The sequence below is a fragment of the Megalobrama amblycephala genome, linkage group LG2 (assembly GCF_018812025.1).
Source record: "Megalobrama amblycephala isolate DHTTF-2021 linkage group LG2, ASM1881202v1, whole genome shotgun sequence".
Taxonomy (NCBI): Eukaryota; Metazoa; Chordata; class Actinopteri; order Cypriniformes; family Xenocyprididae; genus Megalobrama; species Megalobrama amblycephala.
Window position 1 is genome coordinate 17,109,932 of NC_063045.1, and position 11,241 is coordinate 17,121,172.

At 33.4% G+C, this 11,241-nt stretch overlaps 1 long non-coding RNA gene across 2 annotated transcripts; it reads right to left on the reverse strand.

The window, feature by feature from the left end:
- Nucleotides 1–9,667: 9,667 nt before the first annotated feature.
- On the reverse strand, nt 9,668–10,974 carry LOC125262839. 2 transcript variants are annotated; one of them, XR_007183626.1, is made up of 3 exons: nt 10,870–10,974; nt 10,160–10,752; nt 9,668–10,003 (listed from the first exon to the last, which is right to left on the reverse strand). It is a non-coding gene; the product is annotated as an uncharacterized LOC125262839 (long non-coding RNA). The 2 variants fall into 2 exon arrangements; XR_007183627.1 differs by having other exon boundaries at nt 10,160–10,911.
- Nucleotides 10,975–11,241: the final 267 nt, after the last annotated feature.

Here is an 11,241-nt window from a genome sequence, read left to right on the forward strand (position 1 = left end):
CGAAACCGCGGCGATCGCAGTAAAAGCTAAACAGGCGGTTCAATACTTTAGCGTTACGCCACTGGGGACGTTGCTAGGCGAACCTCCTTTATCATACTTGATAGATAATGAAGAGTTATTATGTTGAAATAACGACTTATTATGTCGTTATAACGACTTATTATGTTGAAATAACGAGATATTATGTCGTTATATCAAGATATTAAGTCGTTATTTCAACATAATATCTCGTTATTTCAACATAATAAGTCGTTATAACGACATAATATCTCGTTATTTCAACATAATAAGTCGTTATTTCAACATAAGTCGTTATAACGACATAATATCTCGTTATTTCAACATAATAAGTCGTTATAACGACATAATATCTCGTTATTTCAAGATATTAAGTCGTTATAACGACATAATATCTCGTTATTTCAACATAATAAGTCGTTATAACGACATAATATCTCGTTATTTCAACATAATAAGTCGTTATAACGACATAATATCTCGTTATTTCAAGATATTAAGTCGTTATAACGACATAATATCTCGTTATTTCAAGATATTAAGTCGTTATAACGACATAATATCTCGTTATTTCAAGATATTAAGTCGTTATAACGACATAACATCTCGTTATTTCAACATAATAAGTCGTTATTTCAACATAATAAGTCGTTATAACGACATAATATCTCGTTATTTCAACATAATAAGTCGTTATAACGACATAATATCTCGTTATTTCAAGATATTAAGTCGTTATAACGACATAATATCTCGTTATTTCAACATAATAAGTCGTTATAACGACATAATATCTCGTTATAACGACATAATATCTCGTTATTTCAACATAATAAGTCGTTATTTCAACATAATAACTCTTCATTATCTATCAAGTATGATAAAGGACGTATACTTATCAATGTCCTCAGTGGCGCAATGTTAAAGTATTGGACCGCCAGTATAGCTTTTACTGCGATCGCCGCGGTTTCGAATCCGCCTTTTGCCGAGTTCGTTCTTCTCTAGTTTCACATCACATATCAAAAAAGGCATTTATTTTCAATAAAAATTAAAACTATGTTATAAAAGTGCAAGTAACCTGTATAACGAGTGTTTAATAACATTAAAAGTATTTATTGGGCAGGGTTAGCAGCATGTTCGATATTACCCACTAGAGGGCAGAATAAGACAGGGAATCAATTAAAGAATGCAATAGTTATGTTGAACTACTGTTACAAGTTGGTGCTCCAAAATCCCAGAGGTTTATCATGAGAATTTGCGTTCATCCCAGGCTAACCTTTATTGAGGTTAAATTTATTAGACCATAGTAAATAAAACAATTTACAGTGCAAATGTCAGGGGTGTCAAACTTACAGCCCGGTGTCCAATCTGATTTGAACTATAATAAAACATAGAGATGCACTAGTCCAGGGGCCAAAAACGTTTTTTACGTTTTTTTTTTAATTATTATTCTGGGCTTGCAAACAAACTGCTTTGTAATATTTTCTAAAGATATAAAAATCAAAATAGGTGCTAATATATTGAAATAATAGGACACGGAGTGTCTATTTACAGTAAGTGCAAATAGCGTCCCTTGTTGACAAACACTCTTTACAGTATAGCTCCAATGTCTGGTTGGGCCACTGAAGTTTAAAAAGGGACAGTTGTAATTCGATGTATTCAGTGGCGTAACAATAGCATGAAGGGTTTCAGATTTTGGCTTTTACAGCGATCGCAGGGTCGAATCAGCATTTTGCAGAGCTCACCCAATAATAGAGCTCACTCCTATTTTCTCATCATATACATTTTCAATAAAATGAAAATAATGTTCAAAAAGTGGAAATAAAATGTGAACAAGTGTTTAATAATATTAAAAGTGTTCATTGAGTAGGGTTGGTGGAAAGTGGAGGGTTTTTTTTCTCCCAATAATGCAGCATTCATTTAATAATTTTAATAAATATAATCACTCTATATGATATTATTGCATCCTGTACAAAAATACTGAGGTACAAATAGTATCTGCCAATACCAGCCTACAGCATCTAAATACTATTTACACTTCTTGCAAAGAACTGATAAGCTACTTTTACATGGTGTCAATAGAATATATCGCTATTTTCACCTAGTATAAATAGCATATCGTGAAAATGCTGCTATTGTCATTTAGTATAAATAGGATGTATCGTATTTTCACTTAGTGTAAATAGCATCTACAGTAGGGGTGTCAAACTCATTTTAGTTTGAGGGACGGACTGGAAAGAAATGAACCATATGCGGGCCGAATTACCTTCGTCTTATAATAACTTTAGTGCGCTGATAGTTACATTAATATTAAACATATGAACAACAAATTAATTTGCAAGAAAACTGCATTTTTTTTTTTTTTTGTTTACAGTGAAAAGACTATTCGATTTTTAAAATTATTTTTTATTTAATATTTTTTATTAGCATCTATTTTGATTTATCATGGCCAATTTCAATTTTTATAAGAAGCAAAACGTCTGATTCTGATACTGGTTGCAGATTTTTTTTAAAGCAAATTTATTTGTTGTTTATTTTTTCACAGGCCAAACTGGCCTTAAACAGATATCTCTTTGATATTAGAGGCAAACACTGGCATTTGGATATTAGAGGCATTTTTATCATAGTCAAAGATGTTATGCACATGAGCATGAGCAGTTGTTTTTAATCTAAATTACTGAATAATTTCAAGATTAACAGCAAAAACTAGGTCTGGTCTGACTTTAGCTTTGTGAAATTATGCTACATAACAAAACAAAATCAGCATACGGACTGAATGAATATTACTACTTTATATGGAGATAAGAGGAAAAGCCATCAAAACTTTTCTTAAAAACAGTTGCCTTCTGAGATATATTCATATCAATCCCACTGTAATATTTATATTATTCTCCCTATTTTTCGCAAACAGTGAGCTTGTGCATGGTACAGTAGTTCCTCTGCTGGCGGGTCTGTTCTCTTTGTGTCCGTATTCAGCGTGTTAAAGTCCTGCTTACATACTTCGTAAATACACAGATGAAATTTTGGGAAAATATTACAAAGCAGTTTGTTTGCAAACCCAGAATAATAATAAATAAAAAAAACGCTTAAAAACGTTTTTGGCCCCTGGACTAGTGCATCTCTATGTTTTATTATAGTTCAAATCAGATTGGACACCGGGCTGTAAGTTTGACACCCCTGACATTTGCACTGTAAATTGTTTTATTTACTATGGTCTAATAAATTTAACATCAATAAAGGTTAGCCTGGGATGAATGCAAATTCCCATGATAAACCTCTGGGATTTTGGAGCACCAACTTGTAACAGTAGGTCAACATAACTATTGCATTCTTTAATTGATTCCCTGTCTTATTCTGCCCTCTAGTGGGTAATATCGAACATGCTGCTAACCCTGCCCAATAAATACTTTTAATGTTATTAAACACTCGTTATACAGGTTACTTGCACTTTTATAACATAGTTTTAATTTTTATTGAAAATAAATGCCTTTTTTGATATGTGATGTGAAACTAGAGAAGAACGAACTCGGCAAAAGGCGGATTCGAAACCGCGGCGATCGCAGTAAAAGCTATACTGGCGGTCCAATACTTTAACATTGCGCCACTGAGGACATTGATAAGTAAACGTCCTTTATCATACTTGATAGATAATGAAGAGTTATTATGTTGAAATAACGACTTATTATGTTGAAATAACGAGATATTATGTCGTTATAACGAGATATTATGTCGTTATAACGACTTATTATGTTGAAATAACGAGATATTATGTCGTTATAACGACTTAATATCTTGAAATAACGAGATATTATGTCGTTATAACGACTTATTATGTTGAAATAACGAGATATTATGTCGTTATAACGACTTATTATGTTGAAATAACGAGATATTATGTCGTTATAACGACTTATTATGTTGAAATAACGAGATATTATGTCGTTATAACGACTTATTATGTTGAAATAACGAGATATTATGTCGTTATAACGACTTAATATCTTGAAATAACGAGATATTATGTCGTTATAACGACTTATTATGTTGAAATAACGAGATATTATGTCGTTATAACGACTTATTATGTTGAAATAACGAGATAAGTTTTCGTTGTTTTTTTTCCCTCCCCACCAAGTTTTTTTTTTTTTTTTTCACCTTGCGGTTCAGGGCTTCCGTAGTATCGGAATCGGCAAGAACTAGAAAAAAAGTATTGGTACTCGTATCGGTCCTTAAAAAATTGTGTTGGTGCATCCCTACTTGGCTTGCTTTTAAAATGTATTTCACTACAGATTACAAAATACATGCTTTAAAAAGTAATTTGTAACGTATTTCGTTACATTACTCAAGTTTAGTAACTTAATCTAAATACTTTGGAATATGTTGAAATACTTGATACTTGATGAAGGATTTGTTTTTCCGCTACATTTTTTTTAAAACATCAGTTTTCAACAAAAAAAAATAAAATAAAATATCGTTAATAATATAGGTTGTTTTATAAGTTGTTAGAGTCAAATTGGCAGGTGGTTTGCTGAGTCAAACTTGATAGTCAGGATGCATTTCACAAATCAAATATGTCGCAAATGAAGTTCAATATAATTTACAACTTATCTAACAATGCTTTTGGGAAACACACCCCAGATCTATCAAATTCATGAATAATTCATTCACAATATTTTTGTAAACAAAAACAAATGATTAATTTAAAAGATCAGCTCAAAAGAACAATTTGTTCACAGATTTGATCATGAACTCGCAAACACGCCATATACCTGAACATTTAGAATGAATTATTAAGATTTAAAGTTTGTCTGTAAAAGCTATGTGTATTTAACACATGATTAATTGGATGTTAATTCTATGAGGATTTTGTGTTAAGACCTAAGTTACTTAAAATTCTTATAAATATGAAACGTAGGCTAAGGATAACCATACAAAGCTCAACATATGAGTAAATAGGAAAATAAGGAATAAATAAAGAAAATAACATTTTCAAAGACCAAGAACAACTTACCTGAAGATGCTTTTTCAGATTAGATGTTGTTCATTGTTAGTTCATGGTATCTCAGGTCCATTATTTAATATTAACAGATACAAGCAGCAGACATTACAAAATACTGCAACTATTATTATTAAAGACATTGAGTGCAATATGAATGTCACACTGCAAAAAACAAAACAAATAAACAATCAATACACAATACAAAATAATACAAGAACAATTGCTATGACAGTGGATGTAAGTCACTTGTCATTTAGCAGATGCTTTGTAATATTATAAGAAAACATGGAATTAGTTTCCACTGTTATACCGATGATACTCGGTTATATATTTCAGCACAACCAGATAAAATCTCTAAATTATCCAAGTTGAAGAGTGTGTTAAAGACATAAAATATTGGATGACCAGTAAGTTTCTTCTATTAAATTCAGATGAGACTGAGGTATTACTTATTGGATCAAAAATCTATACACAGAATCTCTAAGAATACAATCTGCATTTAGAAGGATGTACTGTAACTTTATCCTCTACACTGGATGTTATATTTAACAGCAACTTGTATTTCAAAAATCATATTTTATATGTTACAAAAATAGCCTTCTTCCACCTCAGAAACATTGCTAAGATACGGAATATTTTATCTATTTCTGATGCAGAAAAGTTAGTTCATGCGTTTAGACTGTATTATTATATTATTATTCACAATGCTATAAATGTTCATCATTTGTAAATGTTTATTCTGACTAAACTAAACTGTGTCCATACTTTTTATATTTTTTAATCTTAATTGTTTTTATTTGTCTTGTTATATTTATATGTGTGGACTGGAAGATTCAATACCAAGGTAAATTCCTTGTGTGTCCAAGCAAGGCAATAAAGCTCTTTCTGATTCTGATTACTGTAATGCATTAGGTGGTTGTCTTGCATCCTCAATAAACAAGCTACAATTAGTCTAAAATGCTAGACTAGAGTTTTTACTAGGTCAAGAAAATATGATCAAATAACACCAATTTTATCATTCCTACAAGGGTGGTTCACCCCCTTCACCGCCAGCTGTGCAGTGGCCCATCCATCTGCTTGTTCCCTCTTGGACTCTTCCTGCTGCTCCCACATTGACCTTTTTGTTCTGTCTAAAGCCCAAAAGTATACTTCATGCGAGGGTCAGCGTACAGTGCATGTGAAACAAATTTCGTCCTTAGAATAGTATGTGCTTATTGTATTCTCACCACTGGATTTTTGTAAGGTCGCACATTCAATTTTTATTTATTTATATATTTAGCAGTAATAATTTTAACCACAAAGTGGCAACCGTGCCCTGTGTACGCGTGAAATTAAGTATATTTTGCAAGGCTGTGTGTTTGACTGTGCACCTATATTCCCTGAGACTCTTATTTTGACATTCTTTTCCTCCCTTGGTTTCTGTGGTTATGTTTCTTTTTTTAGTTCCTGTTACATTTACATGTAACACTTGTGAGCCAGATCTGGCTTTGTTCAGCAATTCAGTGGGTTCAATCCAAAACTTATTCAGATAAAGCTCTAATGATGGTATAATTCTGTAAGGATCACTATCATCAAAGATGACTGGCAGTTAGCATAGAGTTTGTATTGGCGGTATGGTTCTGTTCTGGGCAAAAACTCCCTGCCTATCCATGCAGCCTAGCATGGATAAGAGCAGGGAGAGCAACGAAAACCCCCCTTAGGGTAAACATAGCAGAACCAAAGTATTTCAATATCATTAATTTTCTTAATGACAATAACAACATAATTGAAGAAATGAGTGTAATCAAGAGAAATATCAGAAGGGCAAGTTCTGACCGGACAAAGGAGGAGCTGGGGATGGAGGAGGGTAATTAGCTCCTGAGCAATGCGATAAAGCTGCTGATAATATTGAATGGACCATAATAACTGAGAAATTCTAAAAAGAAAGAAATTATGTTAAATATTGAAACTGCCAGTAGGATTCAGCGATTCGCTGTTTTAATGAGTGAGCCACTTAAATCGTTTACTATTCCTTCAAAAGTCAGATTAATTTAGGAAGAAAACAAACACAGATGTGAATAATTTGGTCACTGATAATTACAGACACTTTTGAGAAATGAACTAACATAACAGATGGCTGTTTTGGTAACTTGTTATACTGATAGTTATGGCTAAATAGAGTACCTCAGAGATGACGTGTTTTTGTAGGCCAAACCGGAAGTGAGCGTTGCATGGGTTCCCTCGATCGAAAGCTATGCATTTATCCCATAGACTTTTGGAAAATCGCAAAAAATAAGCTCTATTTAACAAGCTCTGTTTAACAAAGGGTTATGACACTTACACTAACACAACTTTTATACATTTTGAAGCCTAAATAAAGTCGTCAGATATAAAAAGCTAACAGTAGGCTATAAACGGACTACAGCAGACCATGGTCGTGGATCAACGTCACCACCACCAAGCTTCCTCAAAATGTATGGCGATGGAACCGGAAGTCCTAAAATGCTAATTCGCTTCCGGGTTTTGCATACAAAAACACGTCATGTCTGAGGTACTCTATTGCAATGGATTAGCTAGCTAAAATATATGTGGAGTGTACTTAGCTATTACACAATATTCTTATACCTCCTTCTTAGTACATGTTTTAATATTTTTAACATCCCTCTTTGACCAGCAGTTTAATATAGTCTGCTGGGCAGCGCTTCTCTTCTTTTTTGGTACTTCCTATGCTCTCATTGTGTTGGTGAAAGTGCGACGCATTGGTTGGGCGTTACTAATCGGTTCAATGGAGGGGTATTTTTTTGTCTGATTTATTATGACAAACACATATTTGATTAGGAACAAAATTATTGCTACAAAATAAATGAATAAATGAAATGGGTTGTAACTGATGGATTTGACTATTGGGGGTGGGTTACCTCCCCATCCCATCACCCCCCCCCAACCAGCTGATGTGAGCTTAACTAACGTGATCTGCCAGAAGTAACGCTACACTTGATTAATTTTGGTGTATATTAGTCCATAATAACCTAGAAACCAATTAAACATTTTTACTCATTTTAAGTAACATATTCTGTATTTAAAGCAGAAATGCAAGCAGATAAATTCACAAACAACAAAACTGTAAAGCAAGAAAAGCAGTTTGCTTTCTTTATATGTTAAGTTTTATTTTTCTTACACAACATATTCACACATTCCATATATATCTATATCAGGTGGTTGCCACAGGAGATACAGGGCTAGTTGTCACACTGGTATGCTGTAACAGTCTCAATAAGGTTTTGAGTGAAAAGTCCATTTAAACAAAGCACAGGACAAGGGAATTTTTCATAAATATCAGATTCGGGCAAGTTGTCTCATGTTTTAAATTTCTAGACATTATTTAATTACAATATTTGTTCATTTTTAATGATATTGATGTGATGATTTAAAAAAAAAAATAGCTGGAAAGTCAGTAATACGCTGTTTAATTGTGGCAACAATACTGGTCACTGCACTCTTAGCCCGGATTTTATATTTACAAAAAATATAATTATAATATACTTAAAATATTTAAGTTTGGTTGCATTACTTATAAAATATAAGTATATTCTTCTAATTTGTGGGTGTATTTGAATGTGTTAATAAATGTAAGTTAAATGCACTTAAATTATGAAGTTTTTCTCCTGACTACTCCTCCTACACACTGGTTTGCGGCAGGTAATGACGCCATTTTGTCGTGGTGTTTGTGAATTCAAGGAGCTGTTGATGAGCAGTTGGAACATTTGTTTTGGCTGTTCTACAGACATTTTTTCCAAACATTTACCTTTTTATAGTTTTTCACCAAAGGAGAAAATCACAATTTTTAAGTTACCATCATTGAGGTCAGGGTTTGTTTTAGTTGAGCTCTTGACCCTTGACTTTTTAATATAAGATTTTGTTTGGGCAGTTTTAACTGCATTAAAACCAACCAGACAAGCAAAGTTAAAAGATGATCAGGTGGTGTTGATTATGTTTTCACATAATCATTATTTGATCTGAATCACTGAACTCATTTAGAGCCCAATCTCTGAGTTAGATTTACATTATTGATTACAGCAGCACTGTGATTCTACAGCGGAAGATCAACTTTTACAATACAATTTAAAAAAAAAAAAAAAGTTGTCCTTATCACAAAAAGAAAATTTAAATAGTGAGAATAAAGAAAATTACTAAGACAATTCAGCTCATAATTTATTCATGCAGCAATGCATGATGGGAGGCATGGATGGATTTTGATTGGTGGCAAGTTAACTTGCTTAGTACACTGAACTTAAATATACTAGGTGTAATAACTACAAAGTAATTAATATTACAAAACATTTTAAGTTAAATGAACTGTAATTATTAAGTTAACATTACTTCATTTTTTTAGGGCAACCAGTTTCCTCAAAATTTTTAAGTAAATTCAACTTATCCGGGCTAACAGTGTGTGTTTTCTGTGAACTGTAACTTAATACTGTCTTGGGCAAAAACAGTAGAAATGTTAAATAGTTGTTTTCATGCAATGATTAATAGTCTATATATGTATTCCTATTACTGCACTAAAGAAAAGAGACATGCTTACATTTTGTATAAAAATACTTTTTTATAAAAATACAGTTGCTTGTGTGAGCGGTGAATTAGTAAATCGATACACTAATGGACAATGGATCTTTTTTGCTAGTAAAATTTTGCTAATGTGACTGCACCTTAAAAATGTAGCTGTTTATTCTTGCTCTGAAATAGCAAAAATAAGTTTTCTTCTCTTAGTGCAATTTATACATTTGGATCTGTAGTTCTGGAAGAAGTGGCAGGGAGAGTATCAAGTGGTACATCATCCTGTCCTGTGTCATTTCCTCCACTGTGTGTCTCTGAATCTGTTCGTCCGCAGTAGGATAACAGTCGATTTGGGCAGCGGTCACACTTTCCACTTCAGCAGCTGTCATAAATGCCCACCAAAACAATCGCTAAGGCACTGAAGACAGAGATCACAACATAACCTGAAAACTGAAAGAAAAAAGAAAAAGAAAAACACTATAATACAATAACAATACCTATTAGTTGAATTTTGTGTGTTGTTTGTTTTGTACCCCAGATAAAACTCATGTAATTTTCCTTTTCCTTTATGACATATTGTGAGGTCATACAGAATATGATATTTACCTGAGATTGATGAATATATTTCCTAGTCAAATCTCGTAGCTCTGCCTCATTTTTCGTCCCTTCGGCAGGTTTACACCATGATGTATTTAGCTCCTTATCAAACATATAAAGCCCCTTCCAGTCTGTCATGCTGCAAGCAACATAATCTCCATCAAGTAACAAGACAAAGATCCACATGACAGGTGGAATCAGACACGATGTGAGAACTTTAAAACAGTTCTTCTGAGTATCATCATTCACTCCTTCAGGACAATGAAACCATCCATGTGTAAGCGGCCTTAAATGGCGGAACATTAAAGCAAAAGTGAAAAGAGCAGGTCCAGTGAAGATGGACGCTGTTAGCAGTGCATTCAGATCAGATCTACACGGGCATGAGAAGTGTTGATCCATCACAGCCTCTGATCCGATTAACAAAAGGCTCAATGGGAAAGAGCTGAAAACAGCAGATGTTTTCAGGAATTTGCATAGTTTTTGTAAAACATCTGGTCGCGACGACATCTTCTGAGGTAAGTTTGACGATGTTTTTTGCTGCTTCTGTCTCTTACAGTCTGTATTCTGGTTCACAAGATCTTTATATGGTGGACAGATAATAGCTGTGGTGCATTAATAAAGACAAAATGACTTGCTGAACGTTTGACTTTTCCTGAATGACATAATAAAATCACAAATACCACACAGTAAGTGTATGTTTTTGTAGAGATTAGACCTACCTGCGACTAATTTGATGTCATGAATTCTTTGATGTATGCATCTACCAGAGTCTGCTGCACAGAGCTGTAAGGGTACAACACATATACTGAAACTTTTTTTTTTTTTTTATTTCCCACTTTGGAAAACAGGAAACCGGACATTCCTTTCACAGTGCTCCTCCTTACTTGATACTTGATTAATATAAAGTACAGTAGCATTGTCCAAATAGATGTTCTGGGTCACACAATCCCACATGCGCACTAGAGTTGGTTCTGTTTTCCAACAGCTTGTCACACTGTGTCCTAACTAGGCGGGACAGGAGACGAGGCCTTATGTTTGATTGACCTTATGTCACTTTGCATGGGCATGATAACTTTACCTCCAGCAATGCC